The sequence below is a fragment of the Equus asinus genome, chromosome 6 (assembly GCF_041296235.1).
Source record: "Equus asinus isolate D_3611 breed Donkey chromosome 6, EquAss-T2T_v2, whole genome shotgun sequence".
Lineage (NCBI taxonomy): Eukaryota > Metazoa > Chordata > Mammalia > Perissodactyla > Equidae > Equus > Equus asinus.
This window is the reverse complement of record NC_091795.1, coordinates 48,083,670-48,092,201: the sequence shown is the minus strand read 5'-3', so window position 1 is coordinate 48,092,201 and position 8,532 is coordinate 48,083,670. Positions and strand designations below refer to the sequence as shown.

The 8,532-nt window shown below is 46.2% G+C and overlaps 1 long non-coding RNA gene across 1 annotated transcript; it reads left to right on the top strand.

The window, feature by feature from the left end:
* Window positions 1-603: 603 nt before the first annotated feature.
* LOC139045516 (uncharacterized) lies at window positions 604-7,434 on the top strand. Its single transcript, XR_011503992.1, has 4 exons — window positions 604-923; window positions 2,684-2,791; window positions 3,161-3,215; window positions 7,136-7,434. It is a non-coding gene; the product is annotated as an uncharacterized lncRNA (long non-coding RNA).
* Window positions 7,435-8,532: the final 1,098 nt, after the last annotated feature.

The window sequence follows — 8,532 nt, the reverse complement described above, 5'->3', positions numbered from 1 at the left end:
CTGACCTTACCCTAGAAAACAGCCCCTGCAAGCCTTATAAGGAAACCCCTGACCTCCTAGCCAATCACGACCTGTGTCTGTGTTGCCTCTGGGGGCTGGCCCATGGCCAGTGGTTAAGTTCATGAGACCCCCCTTCGGCGGCCAGGGGTTTGCTAGTTGGGATCCTGGGCGCGGACCTACACACTGCTCATCAAGCCATGCTGAGGCAGCGTCCCACATAGAAGAACTAGAAGGACCTACAACTAGAATATACAACTATGTGCTGGGGCTTTGGAGAGAAAAAAAAAACCCTCACTCTTGTCCCAAATCCTGAGGGAGCAGTGCTTCACTGCTTGTGAGGCCCGAGATGAGAACATCCATGGATTGTTCTCCCTTGAATAAAGGACATCAAATGCACGTTGTTTTAGTTTTCTCATTGACTGGACACAATGGCAGATGCCACTATGGGTAAATGAATGCCAGAGCATGGAGTCCCAGCTACTCCCATCACCTGGGAACTTAGACAAAACCTGGGCTAGAGCCAAGTCAATTGAAATTAAGTTCCTGCCACCTAGCAGAATGGGCATTTGAAATAGAAATTAAAGCCATTTATAGAAAAAATAAATTAAATTGCATTATTCAATTCCACTTATCTCATCCAGACCTTGAGATTTGCCCCCACTCAAAGATAATGCATGTAAGTGCCTGATATATAATATGTGCTCAATCAATGCTAACTCCTACTATTATTTATTAACTTTGATCCCAGGACAAGACACTGAAGAAAGTCCTATTACCTTCTTTTAGAGAACCAAAGAAGGAAAGGGGGTTTGCTTTATTCCTGCCAAGGGACAGTCAGGTTAGTACTGTCAACCATCATGGTGGGAAAATGGACATGGACAACCCAGAGAGGCCAGCAGCCGACAGTCTGCATAACTGATAGGGTAAGTTCCTCTTTACTTTTCTTTTTTTTATGATTGACTTGACTACTTAGGGACTTCTATAGAGACTACTAGGTATTCTTCAAAGTCAGCTTCCTTTTGGGCACACAGTGAGACTACACTTCCCAGTTTCGCCTGGAAAGGTAGGTGGGGTCATGTGAACAAATCTGGCCAATGGAATGGGGCAGAAGTAAGAGATGCTACTTCTTGTACCCTAAAAGTCTCTCATGTGATCCTCTAAAACTGGAAGCAAAGTACTCCGAGGACCTAGGAGACAGGCAGAGCCACAGGCAGGGGGAGCCTGAGTCCCTGAGAAGCCCCTTGGAGGAGAGCCATAGAACTCGGACCCTTGGGTGGGACTGTTTCTAAGTGAGAAATAAGCTCTCCTTGGGCGAAGCCACTGAAACGTGGGGGCTGGCTGACACAGCAGTCAACCTTAGTACACACTGTATAAATGTGCGTTCCTTCCAAACGTGATTGTGATTGTGGCTCCCCATCTCTGTACCCCCCCCTTTGACCCCGTCACTGCACTCAGCCATTTCTAGCAGCCTCGCCAGAAGTCAGAGGGTAAGCAAGTGCAGCCACAGTGTACTCACCTACTAAATGTTCTTTGGGATTTAGGTATTTAAAAGAGGGAGCATGAGATGGTTTCATTTTAGGAACTTGGAAATCCTAGACTGAGAGAGTTTTAGAAATGAAAGCTACCATTGTAGTCATCTGGTTCAACCGCTGAAATAAGCGAGGAGGAAACCTTGGGGGCAAAGTCCTGACTTAAGGCCACAGGCTGGATAGAACTGGAACCCAAATCAGCACTCAGTTCTTCAGCGCTGCCTTCAACATGCCTGTCGAGACATCTGGCTGTGCGGCATAGCATCACATTAACAACTCAAGCTTTAGAGTTGAACCAGACTGGGTTAAAATTCTGGCTCCCCCTCTTACCAGGTGGACCATCTCAGGAATAGCATTTAACATCTCTAAACAGCATTTAACCTCATCTGTAAAACAGAGATAATAATAATAGTACTTTCCTCTTAGTTTTGTTGTATCTACTAAACAGATTAATGCATTTAGAGTGCTTAGCACACATCTGACCCTAATAAAATTTTATGATGTTAGTTTCTGCTGTTATTTAAAAGAATACCAAAGTTATATAAAAACAATGCAGCATCCTTAATAGGACAACATCCCACAGAGCTTGAGGATTACTTCCTCTGTGAACAGAACTTTGCATTCTCTACTCCCATGCTTTTGACGGAGTTGAGGACATGCCACCCCCAAAGTGTGCTGTTTTGGTATATTGATTATTTGGAGCCAAAGCCACTTGAAAAACAGCAAATGCAGGGAGAGGCTTTCTCTGAACTGCTCTTATCTGCCTAAAGACAGATCCTGCACAAGGAACTCCATTGTCCTAAATCCCCTCCTGGGGAGTTTGTCAACCAGGGAAGATCAACCCTTATCACTGGAGAAGAGACTAGAAGTCTGCGCCACACCCAGACACACTTTGTCACAGACTAATCATATCTCCCATCTCTTCTTCTAAAGGCCCATTCATCTCTCCTAAAAATCATTTACTCTCCCCTAAGAAACCCACATCTCCCCTCCCCTTAAGATGGCATATAAGCTCTCAAACCCCATCACTTTTTAGGTATTCACTTTCTTTTCCTGTCATGCCTCTGTCCACTTTGCTTTTTGTAATATTAAAAATTGCTAAATGTGTATACCTTTTTTCCTGTTAATCTGCCTGTTGTCAATTTATTTCATAGACCCGGCTGTGGACCCTAGGAGAGTCGAGGAAAGTCTTCCTTCTCCTACACTTTATCCGGGGCATCGATTCCTTACCTTCTATGCCTGGCTGTCTCCTCCACCACATGGTAAGTTTCTTGCTCCCTTATCTCTTTCTGTATCCCTCAGGGTGGAGGAATGTGACTTGCACAAAACTGATGCTCCCTGGAGCTTGTTGGGGAGCAGAGCCCATGTGGGGAAGATGAATGGGAAGAATTCATGAGTCTCTAAGACCCCATTGTCGGCCAGGATTGACCAGGCCCCACGCCTGCCTCCTTCTTCAGGGCTTCTGCTCCTGCTTTCATGAAGAAGGCAGCCACTCCTGAATAGCTGAATGGTCCTTATCAGAGAAAACCCTGACCTTGATAAGCTCAAGAGAAGGTGGTGGGCCCCAGAAATGCCCGGCCAGTTCTGGCCACCAGCAGCTTCTAATTTACTGGGCTCTTACTCTCTCTCAGCTTCATCCTCAGGATGAGAACTGCTTTATGAAAACCAGAAGGCTGGAAAGTCTTGGTAAGTCTAGCTCCTTGTGCCAGGGCTCATGATTCCCATTTGCATACACCCTGCCTCTAGAGGCTGGCCTTGCTGTCAGAATCCCACCCATTTCACTCTATATCAGCACCCCCAGACCAGAGCTGGAGAGCATGAAACTCAAATTAAACTGACTATAGCTGTAGGTAATAGGAAGATGTGAAACTACTTCTCTTAAGAATTAGTCTCACTGTTTGTTGATTGTAATTTGAGGACTATCCAGAGAAATCAGAATTTCCTAAGGCCTCTTCAACCTACAGGCCCTAAGAGGACCCCGTTAGCAGTAAAAATTCAAATTTCCTTGGCTTAGGCCCCCACTTGGAGCCTCGGCCTCCTCTGGTGCCAATTTTAGGAGGCCCCAGGAGCACATGAGCTCACGGTCTTGGCCCTTGAAGCCAAGGCAAGCACTGGTGCTGCCACTCCTGCCAGACACAGTGAGGAGGCCGAGGTCCCAGCCCAGGGCACTGACCTCGGGATCCCAGGCTGCCAGCCCTGGAGATGCCAGCTTTACAGCCTTCACTCCCTGAGGTCCTCACTACCCAGTGAGCTGTGCCATGTACCCCTTGCAGTGGAGTGAAACGGACCTCTTCCCAGCCCACATGGCAGGGTGGTCCCTGAGCACCCGAGTAACCTCCACCAATGCGGCTCCACGCAGTCCAGACCCAAGGCCTGACCCTGTCACCTGGCAGGCCTGTGAATACAGTGGGGTGCTTGGCTAAGCAAAACTGATATATTTTTAGCTCTTGAAGCAGCAATTTAAGGGCTGCCAGCTGCTTCCGGGGCTTGGTGGAGGCAGGAAGTCATTTTGGAGCAGATTTTCTCTGTTCTAGGAAGACACTTGGAGTGGCCCCTCTTCTTCGTCATGTAAATGTAAAGGCTCAAAGGTGCTCCCTGCCCTGGGGAAGGAGTGCAGCAAGACCCTTTGTGGGAGACAAAGGCCTCTCCATCACCCTTTACATGCAGAGTTGATCTTGTAGAGGAAGAAGAACTATTCCTCTACCCTCTAGGTTCTTCTGGCTGGCCCAAGAATTAAACTGAGGGGCCGGCCCTCAATTTGGCGTATTGGTTAAGTTTGGTGTGCTCCCTTTCAGGAGCCCAGGTTTGCAGGTTTGGATCCCAGGTGTGGAACTATACCACTCGTCAACCGTGCTGTGACACCAATCCACATACAAAGTGGAGGAGGAGAAGGATTGGCACAGATGTTAGCTCAGGGCTACTCACCTCAACCCCAAAAAAAAAGAACTAAATTGACATGAGACAGAATAACACAAGAAAATAAAACAAAGTTTAATAACGTATACACGGGAGAAACCCAGGAAAACTGAGTAACTCATCAAAATGGCAGAAGCCACCACCTTAAATACCATCTTTAGTTAAAGACAAAGGAGGATGTTGGGGGTAGTGGTTTGGGACTTCAAAGAGGAGAAAGGCAATTCACATGGAGATGGAAAAGCAAATGTTTGATAAACAAATGTTTGCTGGGCCATCTATAGACAATGGGACCCAACAGAGAACTTTGATAAAAAATAGGCCTTGCTAGGTGCCTTCCTGCCCACCACACCTAGAGTTATCTATGGTGATAGCTCCTTCCTGGCACAGCCCTTCTATCTTAAACTCTTTTAGGCAGTTAGAGGGGGAGGGTCAAAGTTTCTGTCTGAGTCTTTTATTCTTAAAAACAGTCAAGCAAGAGACATTTTGTGGTGGCAAATACTGATCCCCCACAATCTCAAGGAAAAGAAGGGGCCAATTTGCAAAAAGGCCCAGAACTTTCTGGAGTTCAGGATGCTGAGGTGGCTTATTAGAAAGCAGGTCAGGACCACCAACAGGAGCCCACCTCCAGGGAGGCAGCACTGGATGTGACCTGGGGTCAATAAGAAACCATGATGCTGTGAGGGCTTGCCTGAGTCTGCCATCTCTTGGCTTCCTCATCTGCCCTGTGAGGAAGGCAGAGTTTCAACTCTGCTGCACCTTAGAATCAGCAGAGGAGGATCTAAAAACTACAGAGGCTGCAGAACTCCACTATTCACACACCGATGGTCATAGCACATTATTCACAGTAACCAAAAAGTACAAATCATCAGTGTCCCAGGTGGATGGATGAACAAAATGTGGTATATCCATACAATGGAATATTATTCAGCCTTAAAAAGGAGTGAAATTCTGACACATACTACAACATGGATGAATCTTAAGGACATTATGCTAAGTGAAGTAAGCCAGACACAAAATGACAAACATTGTATGATTCCACTTATATGAGGTACCTAGGGTATGCAAATCCATAGAGACAGAAAGTAGAATGGTGGTTGCCAGGCGCTGAGGGAAAGAGGGAATGGGGAGTTATAATTTGATGGGTACCAAGTTTCAGTCTGGGATGCTGAAAATGGTCTGGAAGAAGGAGAGTGGTGATAGTTGCACAACAACGTGAATGTACTAAGTGCCACTAAATTATACACTTAAAAATGGTTAAAATGGTAAATTTTATGTTATGTATGTTTTACCACACACAAAAGAACAATACCAAGGAGGTAATATGGGACTTTTCTTGTTGTGTCAGGCACAGCTGAGGGCCCCATATTGAAAAAGTAGGTGACAAGAACACCCTTTTTAAAGAAAGGTGCTGGACCTTCTAGGCAGGTGGGGGAACTGGAATTGGCCACCCAAAGATATGTCTCTTTGGCATGAGGATTATTTTGGGCTCGTTACTTTTAAAAACTGCAGACAGGAAAGAAACTCTGAAAAGTAGAATTTACTTACCCTTTGTTAAGAGACATTTACATTGTAAAGGAAATCTCCATCTGCAAATGTGTCTCCCTCTCTGTCCAGGAAGAAGGGGGTTGACCTTATCTTTAGAAACTCTCAGCAATGCAGAAGGCAAGGACTTAAATCTGCATAATAACCTTACCCTTGTTTACTGTGCTTTTCTGGTAATCTCCCATGACTGACTCTCCCCACCCCCAACATCCTCCTTTGTCTTTAGTTGAAGATGATATTTCAGGTGGTGGCTTCAGCCATTTTGGTGAGTTGCTCAGCTTGCCTGAGCCTCTCCCAGGTATACATGTTATAAAGCTTTGTTTAATTTTCTCCTGTTATTCTGTCTTATGTGAATTTAATTCGTTCTCCGGCCAGAAGAACCCACAGCAGGTAGAGGAAGTGTCTTCCTCCCCTACACAGGACTTATTAGATTGAAAAAAAGAAACAACTGAGGCAAGGGTGGGCCCGAAACCCTAAAAACAAACAAATAAACAAACAAACAGCTCACCAGAGTTCTGCCTTTCTGAACCTATGGGGCACCCATCTTCAGGTGATTTGTTCTAAATGTTGGTAGTGACGATACTCTGGGGGGAGAGTTGCCCGGGAGTCCTGGGCATTTCCCTTCCCGTCAAGCTAAGTGAGGGGACCCAGAGGGCTTGACCTGGGTTTCCTGAGAAGGTAGCAGGATATGCCACCCCAAATATGCCACCTTGGCATAAGGATTATTTTGAGTTGAAGGCCATTGAGAAGAAGCAGAGACAAAAAAGCCCTCTGCTCTCTCCCTACTTGCCGAAAAGAGCAGGATATAGGTTTGTGAAGGTGTCCCCTCCTCTCTCTATCAGGAAGGTCAGAAGTTAATCACTGAGACTCCTCTAGACCCTTATCAGCCCCGAGACAGCACCAGAAGAATCTCCATCACATAGAACCTTGCTAATAGGAGCCCTTATCTACCACTAGTTTCCCCATATATTTGCCTTCCCACAATTTGCCCTTAGAAGCTCAAAGTCCTTTTCCTTTGTCTTGTCACTTCTCTAAACATTTATTGTCCTTTTGTTCTTTTGTCATCTCTGAGTGCTCCATGTGTATGTGCAATGCACATGTTAATAAACTTCTGTTTGCTTTTCTCTTGTAATTCTGTCTTTTGTCAGTCTAATTTACACAGTCCCAGACAATGAATCTAAGATGGATAGAAGGAAGAAAGAATTCTTTCCTCTCCTACCCCAGCATTTGAGAAGACTAGAAAAGTTCAGAAGGAGAGGGCTGGCTGCCCCTGCTCCTAATCTGATGGGCCTTGACATTGCACAAAGGAGCCTCTGGAGGGACTGGAAGCTTTCCATGTCTGGAATATGGATCTCGGTGGTAGTTCCCCAGGTGCAAAAATTCACCAAGCTGTATACTTAGGACTTGTATGCTTTGTTATACCTCAATAAAAAAGTACCAATGGCCAAGCTTACCCTCCAGAAAGTCTCGATTTAAATGGTCTGGGGCAGTATTTCTAAAAGGCATCAGTATTCCTAAAGCTCCCCAGTTAGTTCTAATACGTAGCCAGCATTGAGAAACACAAGTGGGGCCCTCGCAGCGTATCGTTGTGGGGGCTGGCTAGTGACTGGTCTATGCCTGGCCTTTGGAAGCAGGACAAGCCCCTGTGGACTAAGTGAACTCCAGGGACAATTCTTGGGGTGGAGGGGAGGAGCATTATAATTTGTGAACTCCCACTTCTCCCCCTATATCCTTCTAAGACCTCCATCCCCCCTCTCCCTACAAACCAAATTTGCAAATCCACCCAGCAGGCACCCCCCCAGGGACTCCTACACATCTGAACCCTAGAGGCAAGGGCCTCCCATAGTAAAAGCCACAAGTCCAAGGCTTCAGCCCCCAGTGCCTCTGGCCAGAGCATCACCTCACGGTAAGTCAGAGAGCCAGAGGTTTAAACTGCAGGAGATCGGGGCCCACAGCATCTAGACACATGGCCTGCAAGGAAAGGAGTACACAGTGAGGTGGGTGGTGGGAGGACACAGACGTTTCCAAGGACCCTGGAGAAGAATGAGTGAGATGATTTTGGCCGCAGAGCCCCAAGTAAATGCAATGTAAAAGCTTTGTGACTACGGCCTGGGGAGTCGTTCGAATGAGTATTTATGGCTGTATTTTTCATTGAGCTTGGCTAGAAGGCTTCAGAAATGAAAGATTTTTTGGCACCAGAAGCCTTGCACCAACCAGTATATCTCTAAATTAAGTGGTGAAGCAGACAGGCTTCGAGTTACTGGACACTAATTTCATGCCTCGGCATGAAAATTCAAGCTTCTTAGAACAGGTTCTTGCAATTAGACATTTAAAAATATCTAATGAATACTAACGAAGGAAGAAAAAATGAAGTGACGTCTGCTCAAGTGTCTGTTTAACAGAAGAAAGAGAGAGGTGCAGAGTTCACCTGCGGGGCAGCCCACCAAGGAGATGCCCTGTCCCTTTCTCGAAGGTCAGGGCCACCCTAAACCGCTTCCAGTTTTCCTGAATTACATCCTGAAGTCTCCTAAGCAGTCAGGATACA